Source organism: Athene cunicularia, assembly GCF_003259725.1.
Source record: "Athene cunicularia isolate RWA chromosome 3 unlocalized genomic scaffold, athCun1 chr3_part1, whole genome shotgun sequence".
Classification (NCBI taxonomy): Eukaryota; Metazoa; Chordata; class Aves; order Strigiformes; family Strigidae; genus Athene; species Athene cunicularia.
This window is the reverse complement of record NW_020799097.1, coordinates 8,344,870-8,358,571: the sequence shown is the minus strand read 5'-3', so window position 1 is coordinate 8,358,571 and position 13,702 is coordinate 8,344,870. Positions and strand designations below refer to the sequence as shown.

Below are 13,702 nucleotides of genomic sequence, written 5' to 3'. Positions count from 1 at the left end.
GTTAAAGGATTTCTTAAAAACTGTTGATTATACTACCATCTGGGGACTTGTAATAATTTTCAAAAGTGTGAGAAATCTCCATAGTCATTCTGTGTAGAAAAATACTGTTGGAGATGTGGTAAAGCTCATGGGTGCAGCTACCGCAGGGTTGTGGTATGTTGACATGAATTTAATGGGACTCTGGCAAGAGTCTTTGTAAAACTGACTGCTAAAGATGCGCTTACAAAATGATGGGTTTGCTTGTTGCGAAGCATATGGAGGAGATGCTGTCTCTCCCCGATGTGAGTGATTTAGGCAGGGTTTTTCATCACTTGCTCCATACAGTTGCTGTCTTGTATTTCTACCTTACAATATTAGTTGGGCAAGCAACCAAACCTAACTTTTTGGAGTGGAACATGAAGTTGGAGTCTTAGTAATGAGTTGAGTGATGCTCAACTTTTCTTTCAGAACTAAAGGAACATATACTGCCCTTCCTATAGAGTTATGATGTAATTTCAACAAACAGAAGCCCAAAACTTAAGGTCTATGGTGGAGAATAATGGAATTAAATGGGAGTAAGTGTGTGAGTCTTGCTCCATAATCCACCTCTGGTATGCTGGCCATAAATCAATGGCTGTGGCTGGTTTAATATTAAACAAGACTCTGCATTTTAATGGAATGAGCATGCAGCTGAGACATTAGCTCATGAGTCTTAATCCACTGTTGCCTCTGATAATTCATTTAGCTTTTCAGTTCTGTCTGCCTTTGAAGCTGTAAAATGGGTAAATTCATAATCCCTTCCAGAGGAAACTGGGAAGGATTGCATGTCATTAAATCATACCCTACAAAGGTCCCAAGGGAACACTTGTTGCAAGGATGTTGTAGCAATGTCCTTTTTTTTTTTTTCCCAAAGCATGTCAAAGTACTGTCTTAAAAGAGATAATAGGACCAAGAACTGCGTGAGGTTAACTGTACACTAGAAAAGTATGTAGGTTGTAGATAGAGAAATATCCTGGGGGTGGGCTGTCTCAGCAAGGGCTGACGGAGCAGACGGACACGCTGCCTGGAGGCTGTGTGCAGGGGAGAGGATGCTGCTTTGGAGTCCTTTCTTCTAGTCTTCCCACACAATGTCCTTTGGCACTCATTTATTACCATGGGCTTCAGACCTTCCCTCATCCTTCTTACTGTGTCATCTTTTTCCCCCATTTTTCCTTGCCTCAGAAACAGCAAGACAAAAATAAATGGGAGTAATGAAAAGATACATCACCCACATAATTCTTGTAAGGTCTACCTCTTTCTCCCCCAGGTTCTATCTCTGCTTTTTTTGACTGGCTTTTTAGAGAGGCAGTGCTAGTTGTGCATTGCAGATAAAGCTATGATAGTGGTTGGTCCCAAATGATTTTAACACTAAAATAGTAAGTGCAGAGTGCTATCTGAAATACCTATAGAAGAACAGGAGGTTTTTCCTCTCAGGTGATGTTTGCCACTTCTCGATTCAACCTCTCCTACTCATCTGCATGGTTATCAGAGGTGTTCTGCCAATCTTGGTGTTAATTTGATAATAATAGGGAAAATGTGGGTCCTCTGTGGAAGGAAATGGGAGACTTGGTCACCCAGAATATGGAGAAGGCTGAGCTACTTTTTGCCTCTTCACTGGCAAGTGCTCCAGCCATACCATTCAAGTCACAGAAGGCAAAGGCAGGGACTGAGAGAATGAAGAACCACCCACTGTAGGAGATCAGGATCAAGACCATCTATGGAACCTGAAGGTGCACAAGTCTGTGGGACCTGATGAGATGCATCCACAGGCCATGACGGAACTGCTGCATGAAGTGGCAAAGCCACTGTTCACCGTATTTGAGAAGTCACAGCAGTCTGAAATTCCCACTGACTGGAAAAAGGGAAACACAACCTTCACTTTTAAAAAGGGAAAAAATGAAGACCCAGGGAACTACAGGTCAGTCAGTTGGACCTCTGTGCCTGGCAAGATTGTGGAGCAGATCCTCCTGGGAACCATGCTAAGGCATATGGAAAATAAGGAGATGATTGGTGACGGCCAGCATGGCTTCACTAAGGGCAAATTGTGCCTGACAAACTTGGTGGCCTTCTATGACAGGATTACAGCATTGGTAGATAAGGGGAGAGCAACTGATGTCATCTACTTGGACTTGTGCAGAGCACTTTACACTGTCCCATATGACATCCTTGTCTCTAAATTGGAGAGACAAGGGTTTGATGGATGGACCACTCAGGGGATAAGGAATTGGCTGGATGGTCACACTCAGAGTTGTGGTCAATGGCTCAATGTCCAATTGGAGAGCAGTGATGAGTGATGTTCCTCAGGAGTCAGTATTGGGAGTGGTGCTGTTTAAAATATTTGTTGATGATATGGACAGTGTGATTGAGTGCACCCTCAGCAAGTTTGCTGCTGACACCAAGCTGTGTGGTGTGGTTGACATGCTGGATGGAAGAGATTTCCTCCAGAGGGACCTTGACAGGCTGGAGAGGTGGGTCTGGGCAAACCTCATGAAGTTTAACAAGGCCGAGTGTTTGGTCTTGCACATGGGTTGAGGCAATCCCAAGCACAAATACAGGCTGTGTGTCTGTCTGACATGGAGTCTAAGTGACAACATAGATAGTAAATGTACAGTGAGCCTGGTTGGTTGCTGCGTATTTTTTTTCTCCACTCAGTTTTTATGCATGAGTGTATTGCAGCAAAGTAACTGGAGTTCTTAAGGTCTATTGTTCTTTGACAGTCTTCTAGATGAGCATTTTTTTTAGGGCTGGTAACCTATTGATCTCTTTCTAATTCAAATAATGCTAATTTGGAATATATTTATGTTTATATTGATATAGGTGATGGGGAGAGGAACTTCTCACCAGAAGTGCAAGTTGAAATGAGTTCATTACACTGAAGAGAAGCATAAGCTAATTTTTTAAATTATATTATGAGATAACTTTTTCAGACTCTTTTGTAATTTAATGTCTGGACGACTTTTTCTTTTTGGAAATGGGGATACTGTTCTTTCCTTCAGCTATTTTCGGTGAACCAGTTCCTAGAATTTTATAGCAAAAGGATAGTATTTAGGTCATATCAAGTAGGGTGTTGGAGGCTTACTTCAAATATACTGTAAATATCATAGCAACAGTTATGAAAGAAGGAAAATAGTCACCTCTCTAGAATTAAACATCAAGTAGCTCAGCTAAGCTATTAATTAAAACTGTATGAAATGCAGTGGAGTGCCACATTAGGTTGTGTGAATGAGCTGATAAGATTTTTCTATCAAAGAGGAGAAGTAACCATCCAAGGAAAGTAAATGTGGGAAGATTAAAGCTGGAATATTTTTTTTTAATGGAATAAACTAGAGAGGAAAAAGAGTATTTCTGCTGGCCATCAGAAGAGGCTCTGTAGCTCTTCACTGGACAACTAAAATCTCTGGGAATCCGAACCTGGGAAGTGCTGCATATATGCCATCCAGGCACACCCACATTGTAAAGCTGAGAGATGTGGAAGGATAAATATAAATTCAAGACCTGTGGACATAAAAACCTTTCTTAATGTAATAGTTTTTCCTGTTGCTGAAAAGAGGAGTTTGGAAGTCTGGGAATGGCTTGACAGAAATAGGTAAGAATTAATAAGTAGATTCTTTTTTATTGTTTACACCAAAGTTGTGCAGTATCAAAAGAGAATGTTAAAAACTGGCCTTGGTGAGGGTTTGATAGAGTACGGAGTCCTACACTGGCACCTGGTCAAATTAAATTAATCTCTTATCTGTCACAGGCTATCAAATGTTACACTTTGGCTCATGGGTAAGTGCTCGTTAGTGACCAGGAGCTGCTAGTATCACTTTTCAAGGGCCTGGAGAGACCTTCTCTGAGGTGTTGTGACTGTGCCAGTTCAGGGAAGGTTAAGTCAGGCCAGAAGAAGCACTTGAATGGCTGTGTCACCCCATCATCCCCAGACAAGGGGGCTCTGTGAACTCATGGACATCTCTGAGGCTGTGGGTTTGGAGGAGACCCAGGCAGTGTGCTGCAGCCTTGCAGTTGGCTGGGCAGAGAAGGTAATGTAGGTGTCCCTCTAAGTACAGGTCCAGAAGAGATTTTCCTTGAGCAGTTGTGCTTGAATCCAGCCCTGAGTATGCTCCTGAGGGAAAGTGGATAGTTGCAGGTAACTGATGTATGGAAGACACCAGCCCAGCTTTCAGGCCACTCATAAATCAAGGGGAGGTGTAGTCAACTTCTGCATCCTGCATTTTGACATTTTGTCTCTGGCAGTTGGAGGCAACAGACACAAGTAAGGATGGAGTGCTTGAGAAATGATGTTTCCCTGTGGATGATTGCTGTTTGGAGAAATGTGTGATGTGGGAAGCAGAGGGTTTTTCTTCCCCTTTCTTTTCCTGTTATTTCACACTACTGTCAGTACAGAGGGGTTGCCGAGATGGTATTAAGTCTGCACTTCCACTGCCCTTGCCTTTGGAGGGGCAGAAGGAAAAAGGTTTGGTACCCTATGACTTGTCTTCATCTTTCCTGTCTTCAGGCACCTGTGGTTCAGCATGGAGTTCCCTGGACAACAGTCTCTGTAGTTGCGAGGTGGATTAGGCACGTTGAGTGGATGAAGCAGACTTGAAGTCCTTTGAAAAGCAATTAAATTTGCCTGTCACTTGCTGATCAAATGTATTCAAGTAGTATGTTGATGGGTTGAGTTTGAACTGAAGTGGTATTTTATAGGAGAAGATTCTGAGCTGGGGGGTGTGTGGGGGTGTGGGGTTTTTTTTGTACCTGCTAAGAATGCTGTAAATGAAACTGAAAAATGAATGGGTTGAAGCATACCCTCAATAAAGCAGATGGGTGGGGATCTTAAAAACAAAATCCTCCCTGCCCCCAAATGGTCAATTCAGGGAAAGAATGTGGGGAAAACCAAGATTCTGTGAAAATTGAGCTGTTGTGCCTGTGTAAGTACCCAGTTGTGGCTTACCTTTCAGTTGCTGCTCTCCAAATGCTGATGGGATTGTAAATGGCTCTGTTAAATGTATGCAAACCAGATTGTACAAAGCAATGATTTAAAACAACAACAGTCTTTCATCTTTGGTGAAGCCAACAAATATTATAAAATCTAAATTGTCTGGAAGAAGTAGTTTATCTTCAAATCCTGACAGCATTCAGCAGCTGAAATATATAAATGCACTCAATTCTAGCTTTGGAGCCTAGATTTAATGAGATGCTCAGAGGGAAATCTTTGGATGGACTTATATAAATTGTAGAAATGGGCCACTGTATTGTCACAGATAACTATTTTTTCAACTTTTGATCCATTTTTATAAGTAATCATTTTATCAAACAACCCTTGGGTCTGCTCTTTACCTGTCCTTTTTGAAAATAATTTTCAACAGTAACAAATAATCACAGGCTGGAAATGGAGTCCTGTCACTGATGCTGCTGAATAACAACTGATGAACGTTGCATGGTGTGTGAGCTGCCAGGCTCTGCATGGGTGTGGGATGCACCTACCTGCAGTTCAGCCCCAGCCTTCCAGTTTATAACTATGGTGCAGGAACAATGGAGAGGGTAAGAGGGAAGGGTGTGCTGTGGGTTAAAGAAGAAAGTGTTTTGCTGTTGGTCTCATCCTAAAAAAAAATATGTAGCTTATATCCGAAAAGTATGAGAGCTAATACTTCCTTATAACTGACATGCTTCTGACATAGCACTCTGTAATTTCACTGGGCGATCTATCCTTCTTATTCACCACTTGGTGTAGCTTAGTGGTGAGAGATGTTATCTGACCTCAGCATATTCCATTTAATTAGCAAATGGCCCAGGATGTTTTTAAAAAGAAAGACTTTTTCACATTAATAAAAAACTAAAATTGTGTTTTGGCAAAGGTGTCCTGGTAAGAAGTAGACAACCCTTGGAAATGCCAAGGGTTGCATCAAATCTTAGAAGAAAGTTGTAAATTTGACCTGATATCTGCTCATTAATTATGAACTGAAATTTCTGGAAGCAAAATAATGCCTTTTATGTTTTCCCCGCTGTTGACAGGTTAAAATAGCTTAGTCTAAAGAATATATGCTTCTAATTTCTCCTCCAGTGTGAACATGAGCTATAGATACTGGAATCTACTGCTTTTTTTGCAAAGGACTAATATTTTGATGTATCATAAAGACAAATAGAAACCACATTTTGGATCCAGCTGTTCTAGACACTGCTCAAGCTCCTAGAGTCAATCCTTCTCCTAAATGAGCAAATGAAATGCATGGAGAAGGGAACAGAAACTATACCTGAAGCTCCAGATTCATCTTTCTGATCTGAATCTAATTCTGTACTTTCTGGGTTACCTAAGCCTGCTTCTTGGCTATGCCATCAAGGCCAACAGCCTTTGATGTGATGTAGTGTCACCTAGTTTCAAAGTAATGGCCACTTCTCAGGTACCACAGGAATATTTTTTTTTTCAGCCTTTTCTGCATTTTTTTCTCAGTGGTTTAATTACCCATGTAGATGTTGTCAGATGTGTTTGCCTTAATATAACAGATTTAAAATATTTTAATATTTTCTTGGGAAACATCCATTTTGATGACTCTTCTTTATTTGTTGACTTTTTTTAATTGGTCATTCTCAGAAAATTTGTTTTGAAGGTATAAAAATGTCCAGCTGAAGTTTCAGATTTTTTTTTGCTGCCAGACAGTAAGTTGGAAATAACTTTAAGTCATCTTCCTTACCCCTCCTCCAGTCACCAGAGCATTCCAGAATATGTCTTGTCCATGCTCTAAGGGTTTGTTTCTTCTTGATGAGTTGGGAGAATTATTTACATTGTTGTATTCTTCTCCCTTCTTATACAATGATTGACTTAAGACTGTTGAGCCTTGTGTTTTACAACCAGTTAATATTAAAAGTACTCAAAATACAAATTAAAAAAGTGAAGTTAATACTTAATGCTGGATGGGATCCCCTCGCCTGTACTCTTCAATCTTTAGTTGTACATTGGCAGAGTTACTGCTTGGAGAGTATATGTATATCAGCAAATTACATTATTCTAGTTAGAATCACAGAATTATTTGAGTTTGAAGGGACCTTTAAAGACCATCTAGTCCAATCCCCCCACCATGGGCAGAGGCATATTCTACTAGATCAGGTTGCTCAAAGCCCTGTCCAACCTAATCTTTAACACTTCCAGTGATGGGGCATCCATAGCTTCTCTGGGCAGCCTGTTGCAGTGTCTCGCTCAGTGTGTTTCTGAGTGTAGTAGGGGGTAGTTTTTCATGCCTTTTGTGGAGTGAGGTCTGTGGTAACAGTGCCCTTCTGGTGGGGGAAGATGGTGTTGGGGTTTAGCACTGGTAACTGTTTTAAGACCATTTGTTTGAATTTCAGTTTAGTTTAACTGTGCAGGATACATGCAGGTGGTGATGTTTTACTTTTCCATGTTACAACACTTAAGGAGGTGTCTGTGAGGGCATCACAGGGGGGTTATCCTGCCCCTGTGGTTAAGGAAAAGAGACTGGAAGAGCATTTGCTATTTGATATGCTATTGTTAGATTTTGAGCCAGCAGAATGTGGGTTAACTGCAGGTTTGGTACTTCCTTTTTCCATGGTAAAGACAATGCTGGAGGAAACTTCTTGTTTACTGTTGGAAAGGGCATAATGTCTCTTTAAGTCATCGTTATCTGATATTTTAAGTATACTTTAATTTTCCTGGTTTATCCTCCATGTTCTTTTCTAGGTCTGGAAGAATTTGTGATATTTTTTTAGTCATCTCTTTATCTCAGAGTTCCAATATTTTCTCCAAGTTGGTTTTCACTGGCAGCTTTCCCCTAAGCTGCTGTTACTGTATGTTTCATGCCACTGTCTGTGGTGTGAAATGTTAAGCAGCTTAGCCATGACTGTTTAATTTCTGTTAAAGCCTGTGCTTTTAAATAGTTGGCCTGCTTAGCACCTCCACAAAGTTTGTGGGTATCCCCCCCATTACACTCTTCTGGTGCATGTTTTTACTTTGTAGGTGATAGCAGCTTTCTGGGTCAGGTCCCTGAACTTAGAAGGCATTTTATTTTAGCTTCTTTCAAAAACTGTGTTTAATATTGTTAACTACACAATTCTTTTGGGGCTGTTTTTCCTTTTCATTTTATCCCTAATGTCAGCTGCTAATTTCTCTGAAGCTGTGTGTGAGAACTTAAATGTCTTGTATCATCTTTCCTACAGAGAATATCCCCTGCCTCTGATTTCCGCATCTCCAGAATTACCTTCTGTTGTGGGAAGCGGTTGGTGCGTAGCCTATAACATGTCAATTTTGAGTTGTGTTGGATATGCATCTTACAGTCTATAAAATCTTTTATTGATATTGATCTGAAATTGCCACTGTAATCGTGTTTAGTCCTCCAATGTGGATTTTTCTCAGTACTTTTTGCTTTGCCTTTTTAAAGTTTGTTTTTTGTTCTTGCTTTGCATGAAAAGTGATCAGATCAGATGTCAGCTGCACTACACACTTTAATATCCTGGATAAGTTGAGCTACGTTTTCATTCCAGTAGACAGGTTTTTAATCTGATGTATGGGTAGATATCTTACTAGCGGAATGAATATTCTACCAACAAGAAACCCCAGAGCGATTCTGTCAGTCTTTTGCCATCCTGACTCTTTTTATTATTATTTTTATTTATTTATTTACCTATTTCATTCTTCTCTCTGGCTGTTGTCAGCACTCTCCAATGTAAGCAGATGTCATGGCTGAGGACACTGTCACAGTTTGTAGCAAGCTGTGAGTTCAGCAGCACAGTTGTCTGTTGGTGTGCAGTAGCCTGTAATTGTCATTTTCCTATATCACATTTGAAATGCAGCTTGCAGTAGTTGGCTGTTAATTGGCTCACAGTCCTTCAGCAGTTTTTCAGCATTAGAAATCCTAATTTAATGTTGCTCTTTCTGCAGGGAGGGAAGGCCATTTTCCCATTTTGGTTCATCATGTGTATGATGAATTCTTATATTTAGTTATGTCTTTTAACCCACTCGTCAGCATCGACATAAGCTGTGGATTTTGAGAACGTGCTCATCTGGTTTCTCTGTTACTTGTATAGCTTTTGACCTTGCTGATTTCTGGTATCCCAGAGAGCTATAATTGTAGTTGGTAGAAGAGAAGCATTCATTTTGGAAATTGCTATTGCATTTGGAATATGTTACTGCCACTCCTCCATGCTTTCCCCAGCTGCGTGGTGCAGCGATGCTGGTGAATGGGGAGATGGAAGCCCTCTAGTTTCCAGTTTGTCAGTCAGCACAGCCAGCTTCGCCTGAGAAGTCATCAAAAAGTGATTTGACTAACCCAGCAAGGAGAGGCTCGCAAAGTGCAGTGGAGATGAAGCCATTGCTTGGCAGGTAACTATTAGAAGTGGCAAAGCATAGTAGCTGTCTTCAGCTGCTCCTGTCTGTCCAAGCAAAGCTGGCTTGTCAGAGCCTCACTATCCAGGTAACTTGTCTAAAGGCTCAATTTTTGAGACATTCTTTTGGTGTGCAGTTTGTTGTAGTGGCAACCTTGTTTGGCTTGACTTAACCACCCTACCTGGCTATCTCAGTGCACTGCTGAGGGTAACTGGGAAGTGAGTGGGTCTGTAACACAGCAAATGACTTGCTTTTCATGTGATCCTTACTCTTGACCTGCCTGTCTTGGCTTAACCAATACTGCAGGAAGTTGCAACTCTTGGTGTAGCTTACAAGGTTCCCATGATGTTCTCAAGTCTCTTCTGCCATGTCCACATGCAGGTCCTAAGGAAAAGACCACTGGCCCAGATGATGTTAAATTTTAAATGATAGATTTATTTTCTTAGAGATGGATGCTTTCCCATTCCTAGGTGTGCTCAATCCTTTTACTCAAAAGGTATGTACTTTTGTGAGTTGCAATGATTACAAAATTGTTCTACTTTTTTTGTTTTAGTCCAGCTTTGTGTGCATGGCAGGGAAATAGCCCTTCCTATTGCAGTTGTGACATCTGTATAGGAAGTCCAAAACGATACTTGACTTGCTGTCATATAGTATGGCATGCTGATCTGTAATCTTCAGTTCATTACCATGTGTAGGTTCCTTGGCTTTTCTTCTATGTCTATAACTATATATAAAGCTATGTATATGTGCTATATATATTAATATATATGTATATTAAGAAATAATCTTCTGAATGCAACATGAGTATTATTTGAATCTTTCATTTATGTGACATGGAAGTACAGTGAAAAAATGTGCAAGCACGCATGTCCAGGTTTCCTTGGGATCTTGGACAGTGTTACATATTACTGGTAATGCATGTAATCACAGGTGGAGACTGCTGCAGGGGATAATCTCTTGTTTGTTACGTTGAGTGCTTTTTCTTTTCTTCTGTTTTTTTAATGAGTCCATTTCTGAAGTAGGCTAAGCCTAGTTGTCATTTTATCAAATCCCAGTTGGTGATAGCTGTTAACAACAAGATAACACGTTTTCACAAGCCTGCACCTGTTTGTTTTTTTAAAAAAAAAGCGCGTCCTGCTTTGCACATAAGCTTTGTCTCTTAGGTTAGAAGGGTTCAATTTGAATAGCTGATTTATGTGCTGTATGTAGATACCTATTACTCTGGCTCTCTGAGAAGCTGTAATGTGTTTTGTTGGGTCTGCATTTCACTAAATTAAGTAACCTGGTTGCTCTTGGGACAACCTGGAGAAGTTTTAAATACAGAGATTTTCAATTCTGTTAAACAGTAGTGATTTACAGTTGTAATTAATAAAAGGCAGAAGCTGAGTTGCCACTGTAGGTATGAGGGGGTTTTGTAAGAAATAAAGCTTGCTTGATGATCTTTGTAGCCTTAATCAGTTAATTGCTTGATTAGAACTTGAATTATTAAATCAACTATGTGAATATTCATGAAGCAGTTACTGAGGTCTTTCCCAGCAGCTCTTCTTCACATAAAAAAGGACTGTTTCCAGTCCTGAATCCAGCATTCCTTACAATCGATGAAAAGGGTGTTCTGTGTTTGTGAACTTTGGATCAAGTCCTACAGCACTAGACACAATTAGGTGATTTAACAGCACTGCATGTGTTCTGTTTGTTCCCTGCCACCCACCCCACCACTCTGGGCTGTTTTAATTTTAATAATAGAAACCATATTGAGTTTATATGAGATTCTTGGCCTTGGTAGTATCTCCATAAGCTTCTAAGATGCCAGCAAGGCAGAGTTTTAGAGGTAACTCTAATATTACAAACTGATGTATGGAAGAAAAAGTGGAATGGTTTTCTGGCACATGACCCCTGAAATTTCAACAATGTCATCTGCAGAAAACTTACATCTCAGGTGTTTACATACCTGACTCTGTGCTTAGTCTTCCTATTGACAATAAGTAGTATCTTCATGTTCTAGCACTGTTCTGAGTAAGCATGTTTTTAAGAAGCAGAGTGTATCTGTTCTGGCTGAGGAATATGCAGGAGGAGTTGTACTATGTCAGTTGTTAGGCTTAAGTTGTTCTTAACTATGTCTTGGAGAAAAAAAACAAAATAAGGAAGCAGGTGGAAAGCATGGTTTCTTCATATATTTCTGTGACAGGAAACATTCTAACAGAATTACCTATATTAAATTATGGATGAACTATATAGCTAACTAACAAAAACTTCAGTATTTTCCAGCCATTCCCCCCATGTGTGTCCCAAATGGTATTAATCTCTAAATATCCCTGTAATTTCATCATGGGACAAACAGAACTGCACCCCCTGCAGCAAAGCCCTTGATGTAGGGATTTCAGTGAAATAAGAGTGAGCAGCTCTGGATCAATTTTTGTTTCCTAGCACCTGCTAAACTTCCTGGAAAAAAACCCAAACCTTTTCTTGGTCAATTAACTTGTTTCATGTTGAGGTTGGCCAGGAGTCACACCTGGGCATAAGAGTCTGTCACCCTGGCAGGTTGGGAGTGGGGTTCCTGGGTGGGGGTGCTAGGGAGATGCTACGTATGCTGTCTTGGGGCAACCAGAGCCCTTGCCCAGATGTTTGGAGATACCAGGGAAGTAAACAAGATCAGTGCTAACTAGTTCCTGAGGGAACTTTTGCTCAGCCCTCTGTGTCGGGAAGCTGGTTGTTGTAAAACAGTCTTCTGTGTGAGGAGCAGCAAGCCCCAAGGCTGCCGGGGTGGTGGGCAAGAGCAGTGGCGTCCTCACAATAGAGCTCTAAAATATAGATGTGTCCTTAGTTAATGAACTCACTTCCCTACCTTCTGTGTCTCACAAGAAGTGGGAATATTTCACAGGAAACATGGGGGTTTGAGTTTGAGGATTTTTGTGCCTTCCCCAATACTGGCTTCATGAAATTGCCAGTTAAAGCAGCATGAGCTGAAGTCCTGGCTGTGGGTTGGGCCATCCTTGCCACTTAAGGCCTTCTTTAGGCTCTCTATACCCAAGGTAGCTTTAAATACTCTAAAGGTTGAATTTTCATTTGAGCTTGATTCTGTATGGCTACACCAATCTTGGTAAACTAACCAGGGTCAGGGCACAGGCTCATGTGTAATTATGCATTTGTGTGACCTTTGCACCTTCCTGGGCAGGGTTTTGTCTGAGAGCTTTCCCTGAACCACACTCAGGTATGGGCATGTCTCTGGAGGCAGGATGGGCAGAAATTCATCTCTGGAGGGGATGCTGGGCATGTATGTGGGAGCTGTGCTGTGCCAGAGAATTGGCACTGGCCTGCTAGTGCTATTTACTGGTATAATACATTTAGTAAGGTAAAGAGCTTTTTTGTTATGTCTTGGTTTTATGGGCATCTGGACCTCATAAGCATGTGTATGTACATGCAGCTGTATGGTACGAGGTGGCAGAGCAGTATCTGGCCCGTATGGGAGTGCAGTGGTGGGGAGCAGACTTGCCCTCCTGTGCTGCAGCAGGTAACAGGAGAGCTGCCCTGCTGGGAGAGGTGGAAAGGGTCCTGCACTCATGCTCATGTCCTGGACTGTGACGTACTGGTGGTTACAGCTGCCTCCTCTGGGCTGAGGGTGAGATTTCTGATCTCAGACAGCAGAGGGGATTGAACCACAGGTATCTGTATTTAAGGAGAGTGCTTCAACCACTGAGCCATTGAAGGGAAAGGGAGCGATGCTTTTGAACTGCTTAAGGGGAAGGAACTGCTGTCAGCAGAGGGGAAGGGAGATGAAACAAAGAGCAAACTCTGGCAGAGAGATCGCACCTGGGAAAGTGAAGTGAGGATTTTACCTCCCCACAGAGAGCCAGTTTTAATGATTGGTTCCTCTCCTCAGCATTTCCTGGGCTTATGTCAGACTCCTGCCTGCCCAGCATCCAGCCTGCTGCGAGCCCCACGCCTGGCATGCCTCGCTCGGTGCCACGTGCCCAACAGGGAGCGGGGACACCCTGATGCCACGTGGCATGTTCCTCCATAGGTACCACCTTCGGCAGCACCTTCTGCAAAATGCTGAGTTGCCTTTCATGATCTAATCTGAGCTTAATAACTAAAGAGTATTAAGACTCAGTGCTTTAAAGGTGATGCATAACTGCAAGTCCATGTGGATTTTGGGGTTTTTTAAACATACTTTTTCTGATGTTGATCTTAATTCCTCCTTAATGCACTTGAGTTCCAGTCTGAACTGATTTTATTACTTGGTTAGTTCTATTTCGGGGGCTTGGGAGGTGTTTTTATAAAATACCAGTGGGTTTACACCTCCTTTTTGGTACTGTATTCATCTCTGACACTTACAGTTTCAAGAAATACAGCCTTGAATTGATGAAATTAACT

At 41.4% G+C, this 13,702-nt stretch overlaps 1 protein-coding gene across 1 annotated transcript in view; it reads left to right on the top strand.

The window, feature by feature from the left end:
- Positions 1-8,209: 8,209 nt before the first annotated feature.
- Positions 8,210-13,702, top strand: part of KLHL29 (kelch like family member 29) — a 356,805-nt gene continuing 351,312 nt past the window's right edge. Inside the window, exon 1 of the mRNA XM_026844878.1 lies at positions 8,210-8,229. The gene's annotated coding sequence lies outside the window, so the exon portion shown is untranslated. The remainder of the gene's footprint in view (positions 8,230-13,702) is intronic.